Source organism: Fukomys damarensis, unplaced genomic scaffold (genome assembly GCF_012274545.1).
Source record: "Fukomys damarensis isolate Sample0158 unplaced genomic scaffold, DMR_v1.0_HiC HiC_scaffold_14, whole genome shotgun sequence".
Lineage (NCBI taxonomy): Eukaryota > Metazoa > Chordata > Mammalia > Rodentia > Bathyergidae > Fukomys > Fukomys damarensis.
This window is the reverse complement of record NW_022900926.1, coordinates 22,821,175-22,838,885: the sequence shown is the minus strand read 5'-3', so window position 1 is coordinate 22,838,885 and position 17,711 is coordinate 22,821,175. Positions and strand designations below refer to the sequence as shown.

The 17,711-nt window shown below is 37.6% G+C and overlaps 1 protein-coding gene across 3 annotated transcripts in view; it reads left to right on the top strand.

Annotated features, from left to right (window-relative positions):
* Nucleotides 1–17,711, top strand: part of Pde7b (phosphodiesterase 7B) — a 307,395-nt gene that overhangs the window by 48,887 nt on the left and 240,797 nt on the right. The window contains exon 1 of one of the 3 annotated variants that reach the window (XM_010626565.3): nt 13,512–13,564. The exons of the other annotated variants lie outside the window; for them this stretch is intronic. The gene's annotated coding sequence lies outside the window, so the exon portion shown is untranslated. Of the gene's footprint in view, nt 1–13,511; nt 13,565–17,711 lie in introns of those variants that run through there. 3 annotated transcript variants of the gene reach the window in all.

Below are 17,711 nucleotides of genomic sequence, written 5' to 3'. Positions count from 1 at the left end.
CCATTCAAAAAGCATTTAATGATCCCTAATTATTCTAGGCTTTGAGTTGAGTCAGGTACTAGGTAATGTGAAACAGTGGTAAAGAGGCAATGTGAAATGATAGAGGGAGGAATTCATATTTTGTTTGTACTTCCACTAGACCAGACACTACCAGATGACTCATCCTTGTAAATCTGTGTCAGTGAGATTTTACTGACAAAGGAACTGAATTTTAGGGGGTTATCATCTGCCAAAGATCACATGGCTGGTAACAGCTGGAATTCTATGTGATCTGTATCCCCAGCATCTGCACATGCAAAGCAAAAGCACATTCAAAGCACGGTTGAGTGCCTTAGGTGAGACAGGGCAAGCAAAAGGACTTCCAATATTTTGGAAACTCTTAGAATTTTTGAGGGATGATGTCAACCAAAGGGAATTTCTAGATTCCAGAACTTCTAGGAGAGCATTCCACGGTGGTCCCCATGGCCCTAACAGTACCAGAACTCTGTTCATGTCTAGAGTCAAAGAGGCTCATGGACAAATTGCAATGTAATGTTTACCAATAGCACATATTTGAATTAAAATGCTATCAAAACACTAAATTCTTCTTTAAAGCAAGTATAAGTGAATTTTGTATTTTGTGTACAAATTCTGATATTTTTAAAGGAATTAATAGAAAATTATTGAATGAAATTGTAGTGTTTTTCATGAATGTGTACAAAAATGAAAGTGTACTATATATCACATCTTAGAAGGACTATTCTATAAACATTAAAGATGAAATGCATGAGATATATGTAAGAAAGCACTCTGAAATTATCCAAAGCAAAATGTAATATAAAATTAAGTTATTTTATCATTCCATTTTTAATTTTAATAAAACACAACTTTTTCTCAAACATATTACCAACTAAATAAGAGGCAGTTTGGGTTTAAATTGTCCTCCTTTCAAGTTTGTTCTCCTCACAGCAAATGTCATATTTATATTTAAATACCACCAGGAATAGGCAAGAAATTGCATGTTTAAACTGGACTTTTTCAAGGCTGCTAAGGCCAGAATATTTGCTTTGCCAAAGACTAAATTATTGCAAAGTGAAGCAAGCACCTGACCTTGTGGTAAGTCAGAATAAGTAAATACCTCCACCTGGAAATGGAAGCAAATGTTCCAACTACCCTGGAGAACCATTAATTAAGCTGGTAACAGATGGCCACTCTTTGGTGGATGAGCCTGACTATGTATATAGTGAGGATCACCAGAGATTCTGTCCCTGTAACACATAGCCCACAACACTTACATTCTTGCTCTTGTGAATTTTACCACCTTCTACGCTACCACAGTTCCTAAAAACCTAGGAACACTTGTAGGCAACAAATTACCTTGGTATGTACTTTCTCCATGTCCAAATGAACACTCTAATAATCAACTTCCATGCAAAAGGAACTCTACCAACTTATGATTATTTTTTTCAGTACCGATGATCAAACTCAGGTCCTTGTACTTGTGAGGCAGGTGCTGGAACCACTGAGCTAAATCCCTGGCAACTGATGATATTCTAATAATATAATATTAGCTATTATAACATTACATCAAATACTAAGATGTAAAGTAACTTTGATATGTGTAGGAACATAATATATTTGATCACAGCATCAATATGACTTTAATACATTTCTTAACTTCTTCATCATGTGGGACATATAGAATTTTCTGAAATCCATTTGTTCGAATGGATTTACAAGGTATGCTTACCATGGCTGCCTGCAGAGACAGGTGTGAAAGAGTGCAAAAGGACTGTCTTTATGCTGGAGATCCAAAAGATCCAGTCAAAAATTAAAGGCTTGGAGCTCACTGTAGAAGCCTGTGAGAGTCCATATGAGGAAGCCAGAGTGTACACTGGAAGCCAGAAGATGGACCCCCCACACACCCCCAGGCAAAGACTGGAGTTTCTCTGAAGAAATAGAAGTGAGCTTTCCTTTTTCTTTCTTTACTTTACTTGACTCGGGCTATGAGCTTATTGGATGGTGCCACTCACACTCAGGGTGTGTCTTCAATTTTCAGTAAATCCATTCAGTCACATCAGACCTATAGCACATCAATCAACTGGGCATTTCTTACTCAAGTTGACACAATAGTTAATCATCACACCCCTTCCTATTCATTCTGCATTGGTAACACAATACAACTTGTTGGTATTCATTAACCTCACAGAGTTAATTTACCTTCTGTTACTTGTGGTGTCATTAAAAAAGCACCCATGATAGCTAACTTATAAAAAGGAAAGGTTTACTTTGGCTCACAGTTTTAGAAGTTTCAGACCATGGTGGAGAACCTCTGATAGGGTGCTACAAGGTAATAGTGGGAAGTATGTGGCAAATTAAAGTGTCTACCTACACATAATTCCAGGCCAAGACCTGTTTCCAATGACCTAAGTTCCTCCCACAAGGCCTTTCCTCCTAAAGGTCCCATAGGAACTCCCTTGGTGCCACTTGGGGAACCAAGCCTTTAACATATGGATATTGGAGGACAATCAACATCTTGATGGGTGACAAAAATTTTAGGAGTCTTGGAAGTCACAGTCAGGACTGATTCATGGACATATGACCTGGGCAGTTGTCTGGGATCCAACTCGGGGAAGAGCTCATCTTGAAATCCTTATATTTTCAACAAAGGGTCTTGTGTTTTCGTTTTGTACTAGGTTTGCATATTATGTAGTTCAGGTCACTTTGTATTGTTAATGTAGCAAACAAAAAGCTGATTTAAAATACAAAATTAAAAAAAATACAAAATTAAAAATTAACCAAAGTGCTAGTAATATATTTGAGACTTTTTTCGAGTAAGGTATTTTATTTAGTTAGTAACTTTAACTAGTTTTTATTTTATTTACCTTGGTTTTTTGACTGATGTAATTCTCTAATGTAGTATACATACATATAGGTGTGTGTGTGTGTGTGTGTGTATGTGTATGCGTGTGGTTTGGGTGATGAAGATTTTTTTGCAATGGAATGATGAATCTTTTTTTTTTTTTGCCATGGTTGCTAAGCAAGTAGAGTAGGAAGTAAGTGAAAAATTAGAAAGATAAACCAACTTCCAAAATCTTTTTAACTCATTTGTAGCTAAATACTTAAAACATTCAACACTCTCTGTTTTCACTATAATCATTACATTGCCTCCTTCTTTTTCAGAGAATTTGTACTCCTTTCTTATTTCTTCTTGGATTATTGGATGAAAACATTGCACATGTGCAAAATGTACCAAAGTTCAGATTGAACATGGCCAAGTAAATGGCATCAGGAACCAAGGCCTGAGTGCCTTTACAACAGTGAGCAAACACAGCCAACCTCACCATGTTTCTCTCTCTCTCTCTCTCTCTCTCTCTCTGTGGGTGCAAGGGCGTGAGGAGTGGGCTGACAAGATGCTAAATGCACTGTACGAAAGCCAGCATGAATCCACGGCCTTTCTGTGAACAGAAAGGACCAATTGTATAGTGAGTGGCTGGAATGCATGCTGGTCACTTTTTGGATTAGTGGTAGCAGGCATCATTTTGCTGGATTGTTAAGGAAAAGCAGAGCGAGAGCAAACGGGAGCTCAGCTGCTCTGTGCTTTAGTGGCCTTGTAATTTTCCTTCTCTTCTTTGATACAATTATAGAGAATAATCTTATACATTCAGAAAACTTGACCCCCTTCTTTTCTGACTGTGTAGTAGTAGATGGTTCAGGAAATATTTCCGGGGGGCAGGAGCTTGGGCACCCGACAGGGCAGTGACAAATCTCGGGGAATATATTACTCAGGGTGTATGGATAAGGCCTGGGCTAGAATAGTAGTGAATATAGTTTTGTAGAACTTCTCAAATATATGTTCACAGAAAAGGCCATAATGATTTTTGGTGATATCTTCAGGTTTATCAATTTTTAATTTTTTAAAAAACAATAACCAAAATCGATTGGCTACATTCTTCTAAAGTTGGGGAAACTCTAAGCGCTGCCTTTGTCCAGCCTTCCCTTTGCCGGTCCAGGTCTCTGTGTTGTGAACATTCACCATTTTATACCATACCACTCCACACCAAAACTTAACAGCTCCTGTCCACCCAAGTGCATCTCCTGAGAATAGATATTATAGACAAAACTTATGAAACAGAGAGACTCACTGTCATCTCTATTTTCCTATGGCATTTTTCAGAGCATGAATGTTTGCATTGCTTAGTTTGATTAAGTTTAATGAGACTTTTTCCTTTCTTTTATAGGCATCTAAATGGCTTTTTAGGCTCTAATGGCTTTTCCCAGTTACCATCATAGAAATGTGGTTAATGGGATTTCACTAGAGTCCACATACATTTTTAACCACCATATTATAGTTATTAGGGTAACCAAATTGAACCAGTTAAATTGATTCCTAATTGCCCGGCTTCCTATTCTTTTTTTCACAGCTTATGAAAGATCTGGACAGAGATATAGCTGAATAAAACTATTCATAAGATGGACATGACAGACAGTTAAAACAAACAAATGAACTGGAAGGAACTCAAATGTCTAGCAACAGTACCCAAGAGTAATGAGGACAAAAATTCAAGGTACAGCATTTCATAGTCACCAGTTGCAGCACTAGGGTCCTCAGCAAACTTGCACAAGTGACCTTGGGTGTGGTGCTAGACTGAATAAATCAAATCTCAGAGCTTAGTCCTTGTACATTCTCTGAGTACAGTTGTATATCTAAGCAGTAGAGAACACATTATAAGAATAACTGATACTACAGCAGGTTCCTATTACTTGGGACCCAAAAGCTTACCAACTGTACTGCTTTGGGGATATCTGTGGGAACAGGTAAAGATGTTCAATAAAACCACTAGGAAGAGAAGTGTGAGATTTAAGAATGATGTCTGACCATGAGTTACAGGGGCTGCCAATATACAGTCATCCATGACAATAGATAAATACCCTCAGGGACAGAGCAAAGCCCAAAGAATGTGAACCCCAAAGAACACCCACTGTAACATCAGGGGGCTCCAACTCATCAACCAATTCCTTATAATGAGGCATGGGGACAATCTTGGGATCTCTGAGACCCACTCTTTGACAAGCAAAATTTATAATCACTAGTTTAGAAACGTTGGAAACAGTTGTGGATACATCTAAATACTAGTTTTAGGTTCGTGGCAAAATGAAGTAGAAAGTACTGAAATTTCACATTTGCCTCCTGCCCACTCAATGCACTGTGATGGTTAAGATATGGTTTGTCCATGAAAGGTCCATGTGCTAGAAGCTTGATCCCTGGAGGAGCCATGTTGGGAGGTGGCAGAGGACCTTTAAGAGGTGGGGGCTAGTGGGAGTTGTTTAGGTGACTAGGGGTGCTGACCTCCAAGAGTTCTAAGGGTAGCTCTTATGGGATCCTGAGGCAGGTTTAGCAAGTCTGGCCCCAAAGCCCTCTGGCTTCCTGTCTTGCCGTATAATCTCTTCCTTAATCAAATCCTTCTGCCATGGTGATGTTATCCATCTGACATCTTGTTTTAGAGCTACGCTGATGATGACACCATGCCCATGAATTCCCAAAACCATGAACTAAATAGGGCTCTTTTCTTTATGAAGTATCCAGATTCAGGTATTTCATTATAGTAACAAAGAAAATGGGGAAATACCTGTATAGTCCCCCTCATTATGGAAATCCTCCATCACACTGGTACAGTGTCAGCCAAAGTCCATAATCTACCTTAGGATTCACTCTTGGTGCTGTACATTCTATGAGTTTGAGTAAATGTATAAATATAGTAATCCTTCTTTATAGTATCATGCACTGTATTTTTCCTCCATGAAAATCCTCTATGCCCCGCCTATTTATTCCTCCCCCTGACCCCGATTCAACTCCCCCTAGTCACCCCTCTGGTAATTTTTTTTTCTTTTTTGGACCGGGATTCAAACTCAGGTCCTTGTGCTTATGAAGCAGGCGGCAGAACCACTGAACTAAATCCCTGGCCCCTCTCTCTGGTAATTTTTAAACTTCTTTGAATTGCATTACTTCTACATGCCAAGTATATCATTTCATGACACAAAGAAAACTTCCTTAAGATTGGCCCCACATTTTTAGAATCCTAGATCTAACCACCGTTCCATATAATTAACATATATGCTGGTGTCAGAAGCATGAGTAAGAATGGGTTTAAAAAGTTGTGGGGGATAGTTTTGAAATTGATAGCACAAAGGTCTATCCTGTATACATAAATCTTTCATAGGAGGAAAATATTTGAATAGTAAGAATAAAAAGCAAAAACATTTGGCTGCGAAAAAGGATTCAGTAATTACAGTGAACATCTCATTAAACATAGTCTTTATTTGAGATAAGGCGGGGAGAACTCTAATTAAGTCATAAGCCATCCGTATGAATAATTAGCTGTGGCAGGAAAATTCTAGGTGGTCCATTAAATCTCCATACCCACAGCTGTTCAAGAAAAAAATAAAAGCAAACCAGATTGCCCTTATTTCATATGAGTAGTGAACTTTCTTCAGTGACCAATTTGATGATCTTATTCACCACAGGTCATCTATTTCCTTTCCGCAAAAGAGAAGTCTTCTTTTTCTATAAACATTAGAATTTTCTCAATACTCAGTAAGTAGATTCTCTATCTTTGAACTAACGTTTTGACCCATGCAAACCATTGACAAGACTTCAAGATACAGATCTTCAGAAATTAGTACAGGAATGCACCGCTGTTACCGTATCGATTTCCCAAGTCTATATTTGAAAGTGACTTTTCACCGTGTTATCTTTGTCTTTGTGTTTCTGTGTTTGCTGCGTATGACAAAATGTAGTTCATGATGCGGCTAGGCACTGTGGAAAACTCAATCGTTCAAATCTGCGCTGTTCATATGGTAGCCACAAATCTTTTGTGGGTTTTGAGTACTTGCTGTGGGTTCTGAATTGAGACGTACTGCAAGATTTTCAAAACTAAATCTGTAAATTATGAATAATTTTATGTTGATTATATGTTGAAATGATAATATTTTTGACTACCAGGAATACTCAGCTGCTGGAAATTCGTATGTGCCTTGCATTTATAGTTTACATTATATTTATATTGGATGGCCCTAGTATAAGCAATTTTAAAGTGTGCTGGAAATTAAACCCAGGGCCTCGTGCACGCTAAGCAGCGTTCTACTGCTGAGCTACACCCGCAGCTCTCACATTTCCGACTGTCCTCTTGGTATGCTACTTAGGGAAATAGGGAGAAAGTACAATTGAAGGAAGAAACTGAGAGAACATGTAGGAGAGAACCTTGACAGAATGGGGGCAAAGTAGAAGAATGTTCTAGAAAATGAAAGTGAAATTAGAAAAGCTGGACAAAAAAACGTGGGTCTCCATAATAGTGACCATTGGGCTATGGATAATGATAATTTATATCTGAAAATAACTTTTGGTTTACAAAGATTTCTTTTTGGAGATTATTTCGTTGACATAGAGATCCATTTGTTATCATTTCCATTTTACAGAAAAAGCATTGAGGCCCAAATTTAAGAAACTTACCCAAGATCATGAAGTCAGACAATGGTGGAGCCAGACCATAGGGGCACAGCTGTGACTTTGCCCGGACTGTCCCAGTGCACAGGACTTTCAGTGCTAGTGGTGAGAGTGTCCCAGGCAAACCGGGGCGGTCGATCACCCTGTACTTAAACCTCTATCTTTGACTCCAAATGTCACTTTTTTTTTTTGTACCAGAGATCAAACTCGGGACCTTGCGCTTGCGAGGCGGGTAGCAGAACTACTGAGCTAAATCCCCAGCCCTAAATGCCCCTTTTTTTGTGTGGGAATAATGAAAAATGTGTACTTGAACAATTTCTATGTGCCAGGCACTGTATACAGTAATAAACACTTTATATAATTATCTTTTTAGTCTGCAAAACTCCCATCAATTATTTTGTCTCTTCCTCTTCCTACCACCCCACATTGTTTAGATGAAAATAAGCCTCCAGATCACTGATAATGTCCCCAAAGTCACACCATTGGTGGGTGTCTGGATTCAAACTCAGGTCATCATAATCCAAGGTCAGGGCTGCTCAGCTCACCACCTTCAAAGTTGCCACCTCACACACTTGCAAAGGAACATGGTCCCTGATTTTTTCCTGGCCTATGGCTTTAAATCTTATCTCTTCTTTCTCCTCCCAGTATCCTAAACTAAGCAGTGTTGGCACTGTCAGCCCTCTGGATCCAGTAACCCTTCATTTAAGGATTGAGCCAACTATAGGCAGAAAACATTTGAAAAAGAATTGCATGTGTACTGAACATGAACAGACTTTTCCCCCTGTAATTCACTAAATGATACAGTGTACTAATGATTTACACAGCATTTATACTTTATTAGGTATTATAAGTAATCCTGAGATGATGAGCGTATATGGGACAATATGTGCAGGTTATATACAAACAATATTCATTTTACATAAAAGACTTGAACAGCTGTGGATTTTAATACCCACAGGAGGTCCTTAAATCAATCCCCCATGGATACCTAGAGACGACTGTATTTAGTTGCTATGTCAGAAGGAAAAGGTGATGTTTGAATTATTTACCTAATGACTGAGGATATAATTTACAAATATTATCATTTGCCCTTTCAAATTATCGAGTTTTGGCAAACATACAAACGCATATAGAACACAATCAGACCATCCCTCAAAAAATGTCTCCATACACTTTTGTTGTCAACACCTTCCCCACCCTCATCTGCTTCCTGTCCCTGTAGATCTACCTAAGACATGGAATTATCCAGAAAATAGGCTTTTGGACTAGTATCTTTCACTTTGCACAATGCATTTAAGATTTATCCTTATGTTGCATACATCAACTTCATTCTTTTTTGTTACTGATCATTATTTCAACATAGGAGTATAATTTAATTACCCATTCCTTAGTTGGTGGACATTTGGGATTTTGTCTATTCCAAAAAAAAAAAAACTTGCTGGCATACAAGGTCTTGGTGTGGATATATGTTTTCATTTCTCTTGAGTAAATTCCTATGAGTAGGATTGCTGGGTTACGGGTATGTGTATGTGCACCTTTATAGGAAACTGCCAAATTGCTTTCCAATGGCCTTGTAACACTTTACATACCTGTCAGCAATACGTGAGACTTCCAGATGCTCCACATCATTGCTGATACTTACTACCGTCAATCTTTTTAATTTTAGCTACACTTGGAGATGTTTCCAGTAGTTGTATCCCATTCTGACTTTAACTTTCATGTCCCTGAAAATGCCATTACTAGAACTTTTGGGAGGTTGGGTTGTAATTTGGGTTCAGAACAATAATCTTATGTGTTATATTTGGATGACTTTGGACAAATATCTATCCCTTATGTAACCCATGTCACGTTAAAGTATAGACTATGGCCAGGCACCAGAAACCCTCTCAGGTTCTCCATCCTGTTAGCCTCCTCTCACTGTGAGCAAACACTGCTGCAATTTTTTTCACCCTAGATTAGTTTCACCTGCTATAGAATGTAATAATATGGAATTAAACAGAAAGTCCTTTTTTGTGGCTGGTTCCTTTCACACAACGTGGTGTGATCTGAGGGTCATATAAGTTGCAACATGTGTTAGGCGTGAGTTCCCTTGTATTGCAGGGTAACTCCCTAGTGTATAGCTAAACCACAATTTATCTACTCTGTAGATGGACGTTTCTGTTGTTCTCAGTTTTTGTCTGGTGTGAACAGTGACCCCAAAAATATTTTTGTCCAAGTATTATTGTGAAGATCCATTTTATTTCCCTTGACTAAATAGCTAGCGGTACAATTGCTGGGCCATACAGTAGGCAAACATTGACCTTTATAAAAAGTTGCCAAGCTGTTTTTCAAAGTGTCTTTCCCATCTTGCCTTTCCACCCACAATGTAGAAGAGTTTTAGTTGCTCCACATCCTTGCCAAAGTTTGCTTAGTTTGTTTTTCTTTTTTATGTTTAGCCATTCTAACTACTGTGTGGTGACACCTCATTGCGGTTGACATTTGTATTTCCTGATGACTAATAATGTGCCTATTGTGTATTTGCTTATCTTTCTTTGTGAAGTGTGTCAACCCTTTTGTCCTTTTTATGGGGTTATCCATTTAATGCTACACTATAGTTAATTAAATAACTTTGTACATATTCAATATGAAGTTCCTTTGTCAGATATATTATCAAGATTGTTTTCTCTCTGTGCATGGCTAGAGAGAAGTATAATGTAAGGCAATATAATATAACCTAATGACAGATTTATAATATATATTTGATATAATTTATATTGCAAATTAATGTAATGTATATTTTATAAATATATGAGTGATAGAAAATGTTTGAATTTGATGGTTCAATTCATCAAAATTTTTATAATTAACTCCTTCTCTATTCTGTATAAGAAATCTTTGTTTACCCCAAAACTGCAGTTTGTTTTATCTTTATGTTTTGCATTTTTACAGTAAGTCTATAATATATGTAATTATTTTTATGCATATGGTAAACATACGCTGTCATGATTATTGCAGCTTTATAGCATGACTGAAAATTAAGCAGTAGTCCAACATTTTTCTACTGCAAGATAGGTTTAGCTATTGTAGACCCTCTACATTTCCATGTACATTTTAGAATTAGCTTATAAATTTTTACCCAGAAATGTCTACAGGGATTTTTTTAACCTTCTTTTTTCTTTCTGTTTCAATTTCTATGATTTCTGTTTCCCATTTTTCAGTGCCACTTACTTTTTCTTCTCTAATGCTCATCTGCTTTATGTCACCCACTCAATGACTTTTTATTTTTATTTTTTATGTATTTATTTTTTTGTGGTACCAGGGATCAAACTCTGGCCTTTGTGCTTGCAAAGCAGGCAGCAGAACCACTGAGTCAAATCCTCGGCATCAATGACTTTTTAATGTAGAATATTAAGCTTTTCAGTTCTAAGTTTCCTTTGTTGTCTTTTTATAGTTTCTAATTTTCCACTATTAATTCTCATCTGTTTATTCATTATTTGATCCTTTTTTTTTAATCCTTAAGCATGTTGCTAATAGTTCAAAGGATTTGTCTGATAACTCTATTATTTCAGGTCTTCCTGTGTTGACTTTTTAGTTTAGTTAGATTTTTGGCTTTCTTTGCACACCTAATAAAATTATGTTAGTATCCTGGGGGTTATGGATCCTACGTTTTGAGTTTGGATTTTGTTGTCTTCCTTTAACAATGATTGAACTTTGATCTAGCAGGAAGTTAACCTACATATGTTAAACTACCTTTTCAAAGTTTGTTATTGAATTTCGTTAGAGTGGGTTGAGCATGGTCCTTACTCGAGGAATAGAATGGCTTTTGTGTATAATGTGGTGACCTGGAAATCTCACTCCCCTGTGCAAAGTGCCAGACTCCCAGCCCTATGAGTCCCTGCCATTTTCATTCCAGTTTTAGCTCCCTAACAGCTCTCCACTGCATAGTTTAGTCTTGCCCTGAATATGGGCAGGTTAGTATTCGATCTGAAATGTCTCCTTTATGTAGTTTCTACTTTTCTCTGGGAGTGTGTTCCAAACTCCTAGCCACTCCAGCAGTCCCAAACTGCAGGATCTGCCTCCTTAGCCCAGCAAGACCACTGTGCACTGCTCTGCTTCCATGCCCTTCCACCTCTGCAGAGTTCTAGGGCAACTGTGAGCCTTTGTGACGGGATTCCTTCTTCTCAAGGACCGCAGTTCTGTGCTGAGTATCCCCCAACACCTGAAGCAATTGCTTCATATATCTTGTCCAGTTTTTCAGTAATTTATGGCTGGATGAATTCTTTGTAAGCATTTACTTCATTGTGGCTGGGAGCAAAAGCTTCCCATCCCATATTTTATATATCACATTTTCAAGTCAGCTGAATCTAGAATCATGCTCCAGGATAAATGCGTGTTCAGCTTGTGGAAAAAAAATCACAAATGTCTTATCAAAATAAAACAACTCCTCTGGCTATAATATGAGAGGAGAACAATTGAAGCCAATCTTTCCACTTATGCTACTAAACGCCTCCTTGGTGAAAGTCTTCAATTTCAATTGAGAAATAAGGACCTCCAGTAATAAACACTTTGTACATTTTGACGAAACATAAGGCCTTTCGAGTGGCTCACCTAAAGATCCAGTCTTCCAGGTTTTATGTCTATAACTACATCTTTTTATATTTTTATGAATGCTACTAAGAAAAAATATAACTAATAAAATGTTACAAAAAATTATACAGTTTACACAATCAGATAGTCATGTCCTTACTATGAGTCATTGTCTTGCTCCCTTTTAACACATATAGATTTGTTTTTCTTCACACGACAGCTGTATATCCCTCAGCCCTGCTGTGGTTACCTGAGTCCCATAGCCTCATTGTGTTGTGTTTGTCACAGAGGAAGTGTTTTTGCAAAATACACAATATCTTGTTTTTACTAATATTTTAATATGCACTTTATATCCAGATACATTTGTAGAAATAGGAGAGAGTTTAACTCTGCAATTACTAACTGAATGACCTTGGGTCCATTGTGTAACCTTTCTATGCCTCTCTTTATATGTTCAATGAGTCTTAGGATAGTGCCTGCTTCACATAACAGTTGTGAGAGCTAAAAAAGTTACCACAGGACAGAATGGTGCCTGACACAGTGGTGTTATCACCAAATAAATCCTACCTATTGTCATTAATATCATTATTGTGTATAAAACTCTTTGAAATTAGTATACTTACTCAGTTCCCACAACAGATCTTTACAGTAAATCTTGTGATCCCCATTTTGTAGATAAGGCAACTAAATTTTAGATTCATACTCTAGAAGCTGTATGGATTCTTGTCCATTTTCTTAGATAACTTGAAAACGTTCAGGTCTTTCAAATGTTGATATGACTTTGCTAATCTCACCTTGATCTGCTTTCTACATTACATAGTTTCATAGCAATAATTTCAGAGTCATACAAAAGTTTCCTTGATAAGAGAAAGTTTAATAAGACAGCAGTGTATTTCTATTAGTTTTTAACTCCCAACTGTGGATAATTTTCTTTTCAAATCACTTGCAACTCCACCTCCCCCTGAAAGACCAGTACCACTCTAGGACTATTTTTGTATTTTCCATATAATAGGCTCCTCCAACATTTTCTCCAATTTTTTCTAACCCCGTAGCAAAGCTCCACTAATCTAATGATGTTTCAGAGAGAAAGTAATAATCTAAATATCAGTAATTATAGCTAACTTATCAACCCGTAGCAAAATAACCACAGCATATGAAATTCTTCTGGAATCCTTTTGAGTACCGATTTAGGCTGCATCTGTGATTTAGGTTACTTTCCACTTCTTTTTAAGAAAGAGCTAAACACAGCCTAGTAAAGAAAGAAAGGTCTTTGAAGTGCGAGCTGGTTGACCATTTCCTGTGCAGAGTATCCAATCCAGTCAAAACTGGCTCAGAAAAGTCTCCAGCTTCATCAGCAAGTGCTGGGGGATGACGTCACTGTGGGATTTCAACCGAACTTTGTGTTCTGATAAACAATGCGGTGTTGGAGTTGCCACTGGTGAATTCTTTTTCTCCTGGGAGGTGCTAGGAAAGTGCCTTATCCATGTTCAAGCTTTGTTTGAAAGATAACAGCAGGTAAGACAGAAAGAGGTGGGGAGTGACCGGGTGCCTAGGGTACCTATTAAAGTGAGTTGATTGTGAAAAACATTATTTTGGTTTAGTTCTCCTGTGAGTAGAAAATCAGGAAATAACTGGTGTATCTTGGAAAATACGCTGTTTCTGAATTACTGTCTCTTGTCTCCCGTTTCGATGTTCACCCTCACACTGTGGCAGATTGCAGATAGCCTGGATTATTATGACTTGAATACTTTTCCATAGATGAATGAGTGAGTATTCAAGAGGCTGCATGGTGCAATAGTGGTGGTAAAACTCCCCTCCAGCAGCACCAACAACAATGATAAAACCCAGTAGGCAGTTTTTCAAGCTTTATCCTAAACAATAGTCAAGAGAATATTGCTTTTCACCAAACTAGGAATAAAAATGCTGGAGTTTAGCTCAGTGGTTCTGTCGCCTGCCTCGCAAGTGTAATATACGGAGTTCAATCCCTGGTACCAAAAAAAAAAAAAGTGTCTGGAGTTTTTACAGAAATGAGCACATAAAAGTCCCTCCTTATTAAGCTGTGTCTGTCATATGTCCCCCTGTATCAAAATCTTTAGTAGAATGCATCCCATCGTCTGAGTGTTCTGAAGGTTTTGGGTTTTTCTGTTTTAGTTTTTAGTTTTTCAAGGAAAAGTACTTACATAATTGTTAATAACAAAGGGCTTTCATGTTCTTCAATTAACAAGGCTAATTTGACAATGAAAATAAATAGGAAAGACATCACAATTTTTTGTAACATCTTCAAAGATAGTTAAACCAGGTTCTATAAAACCATATTTATTTGGGAGATTAACCATGTTTTGGAATTTGGAGGGATATTATAGCACCCCAAATAGCTATAACTGGAATATCTTTCTTTTTCTGTATATCCCTTTCTACTACTAAAAATAAGCAGCTTCACATCTTCCTTATACTCACATCCCTATCTCCATTTCAGTAGTCCTCTTCCTTCTACCTTTCCCCAAATCACCCCAAAGCCACAAGAAATAAAATTTCCTGCGTGAGATAGAAAACCAGTTTAGAGCTTTCTCCCTCCTAAAATTGAATTCATAAGGGTTATTTATTCACTACCTTTTGAATAAGGTAAATCTTGCTTGTAAGTTTTTACTGACCAGCACTGGTCATTCCAACTTGTTTACTTTTTGTTTTCTGCAGCCTGCCAATCTCAAGATGTCTCAGGTCTATTTCCTACTGCTCTGGATAATGTAAAAGAAAACACAAGCCCGGGGTAGTGTTTTATATAAGTTAGCAAGGTGCATCTTTGTCCCAAATGGCAGGGGAGCCAGGGAATAATTTGGAGTGGCAAGGTTCAGAAGTGAAACTGTAGCTTTCTTGGCCCTTACAAAAACCAGGTCACAGCTGCCTGGCTTCCTAATTTGGTTTGATGTACTGTGAATTCTCAAAGGGATGAGTCACTCTTTTATTCCTATGTAAGTACAGGAACCATTCCAAAGCAAAAATCTGTGTGGTTTTATTTGTGATTTTTAATGCCCTCTACCACCCCACTATGCAGATGAGCTAGCATTAACTAATTGTTCACCATATTGGAGAGGAATTATAGGGCATCTTTCATCTTTTTTAGGTAGTAACTTCATTACTGTCAATATTCACAGAGATAAAATATTCCATGGAGATTTCTTTTTTTTTTTCCTTTAGGAATGTTTAACTAAAAATGGATGTCTGTTATAAAACAGTGAATCTCATGCAAAGAAAATGAAAGGGTAAAATTAATTACAAACTATCTTAAAGAGAGTCTGTCAGGTCTTTTTTCTTTTTTCAGAGTCTCTTTTTTTGTAATAGCATTATTGCACATTTCTCTTGTTACCTATTAGGCCCACAAATATATCATAAGTACCTTTCTTTGTAAGATTTGATGAGGCAGAAAGACTTTCCCTGTTGGTCATCAAATTAAGACGCAGTATGATTTTACAATTTGTTCCATCTTAGAATTTGGCTGTGTTCTATCTCTCTGTGATTTCCCAGAGCCAACCACTTCAGGGTTTTGGGGTTTCTGCCAGCAACCATGGCACAGATGCTTTTAATAAAGGGAGGTAACCACCTTCTAGAAAATCTCCTAGTTTTATTAGAATTTTCAAGAGATATCAATCCTGTTTTATTGGTGTTTATTTTTTTTAAAGAAGAAAAAATAAAAAGAAATAAGTAGCCTATACTGTCTAGCTCATCTGCTTTGTATTCTTCCTTTTGCTTCATAAGGTAGAATACTGCATTTCTCATGAAAAAAGGTTCATGCAATTCCACACCCATATGTTGAATGCCTACTCTGTGCCGAACTCTGCACTAAGCACCAGAGCCACCAACAAAATGCTTGCCATGCCTGGAGGTGACACACAAACACAGTGGAACTTCATAAAAACTGACTCAAATGGCCAAAGTTAATCTATGAGATATGTGGAAGTCTCTGTGTAAGGGTCATATTTGGTACGGCATTTGAACATACACAAAACAGATGCTAAGTATTTTTTATTATATATGAAATAATATGTACTGATAAAGCTTCACAATAGAAAGTGACAGATCTTTCTATAAATGGTATCAGGAAAACTGGCAAGTTAGAAAAAAATATGTTATTCTAACCTCAGAAAAAAACACAAGCAAAGTAGATTATGTAATAGCTATTTTAGTTAGAAATACAGAAAATAGAAGGAAATGTTGTTTCATACGTATATGTAATGATCATAGAATAAAGGAGGAATTCTAGGTACCAAAGTCATGGATGAAAGAACAAGTGTCAGAGCTGACAACAAGAAAGTAAATTATACATAGAAATTTTATGAAATTAATATCCTTAATAATCAAACAGCTCTCATGAATTATCTAGTATGACTACCCAGGCACTGAGGCACTTGCTTAAAAACTTGCTTAGAGTCACCCAGTAATTGTTGGAAACAATTTTCCTAGTCTCATACAGTTTGTAATCTTAAGAGAGAGAAGTTAGTTAATGAACTGCCGAAATAAATGCCAAATTATAGCAGTGCTGTCATGGTTTGGATCTAAACTGTTCCTCTAAGGTCTCGTACCTGTGGAAAGTATTGGATCATGGGGACCTGGTGGGAGGCAGTCACGGGGGTGAGTTGCATGACCTGAGAGGGTGTGTGCGTCCTCACCTCTGGCTCTTCCCTTCTCTCTCTTTTGCCTGGCTGTTTCCTGGCTCCTTGCTCAGCCATGCTCTTGCACCGCACTTTTCTGCCCTGGAGCCAGCCAAGTTTGAACTGAACCCACTGGGAGCTGGGAGCCAAATAAACCCCTCCTCCTTTAAGTTGTGGGTTTCAACTGATTTGACCCAGTGACAGGAAAGTGGCTAAGAGAAGTGGTAATAACCAATAACTCAAGATCCATTTTAAAGAGACTGAAGGAAAGTTTGCTTCAAGGAGCCGTGAATGAGTTGATAATTTAAGCAATAGTGCAAGTGAAGTAAAAAGATAAAAGAAGAATCAAGGCGTGTTCCAGAGGGAGGGAATGGCATGTGAAAAAAACCTTGTGGTGAAGGGGAGCCCGGAATTCTTCGGGGAAATGATGGAGGTGGAGCAGAGAAAGAATGTGAAGAGAGGGCACAGTGAGTCAACCCGCAGGGCTCTAACGTGGTACACAGAGCCCTGCTCAGAGCCGAGCCATGCTAAACCCAGGAGGTAAGGCGGCCTACCAAAGTCACACCACGTGACACCACCTTGTGACAGCCTGGAATCGAATTTAGATCTTTGAACAGCAGAACCTCAAGAATGACCCTGCCATATTATGTTTGCTTAGAATGGTGGATTTCAAGCCTTTTGAGTGGCAGAATTCTCTACAAAATTTCCGACACATAACCGGACCCAAATATTGGAGCAATAGAAAGATAGTTTCTAAGATCAAAGTACAGCGTTTACTTATAAAGTCATTCCATGAAAAACACATGAAAATACAAGGAAAATTTATTAAACACTTGTCATGCAGTAAAAGTGATTGGATTGAGTGGGTCGGTTGGTTTTTAACACATCAACAAAAAACAGACTGTTTTAAAAACAAAAAGTTGAAGTCTGGATAATAAATGACCTTTATAGTTTTATATCAAATTCAGCTTACAATATTTATCTATAGTTTGGGTTTCTTTCTCTTTCTACAAAGT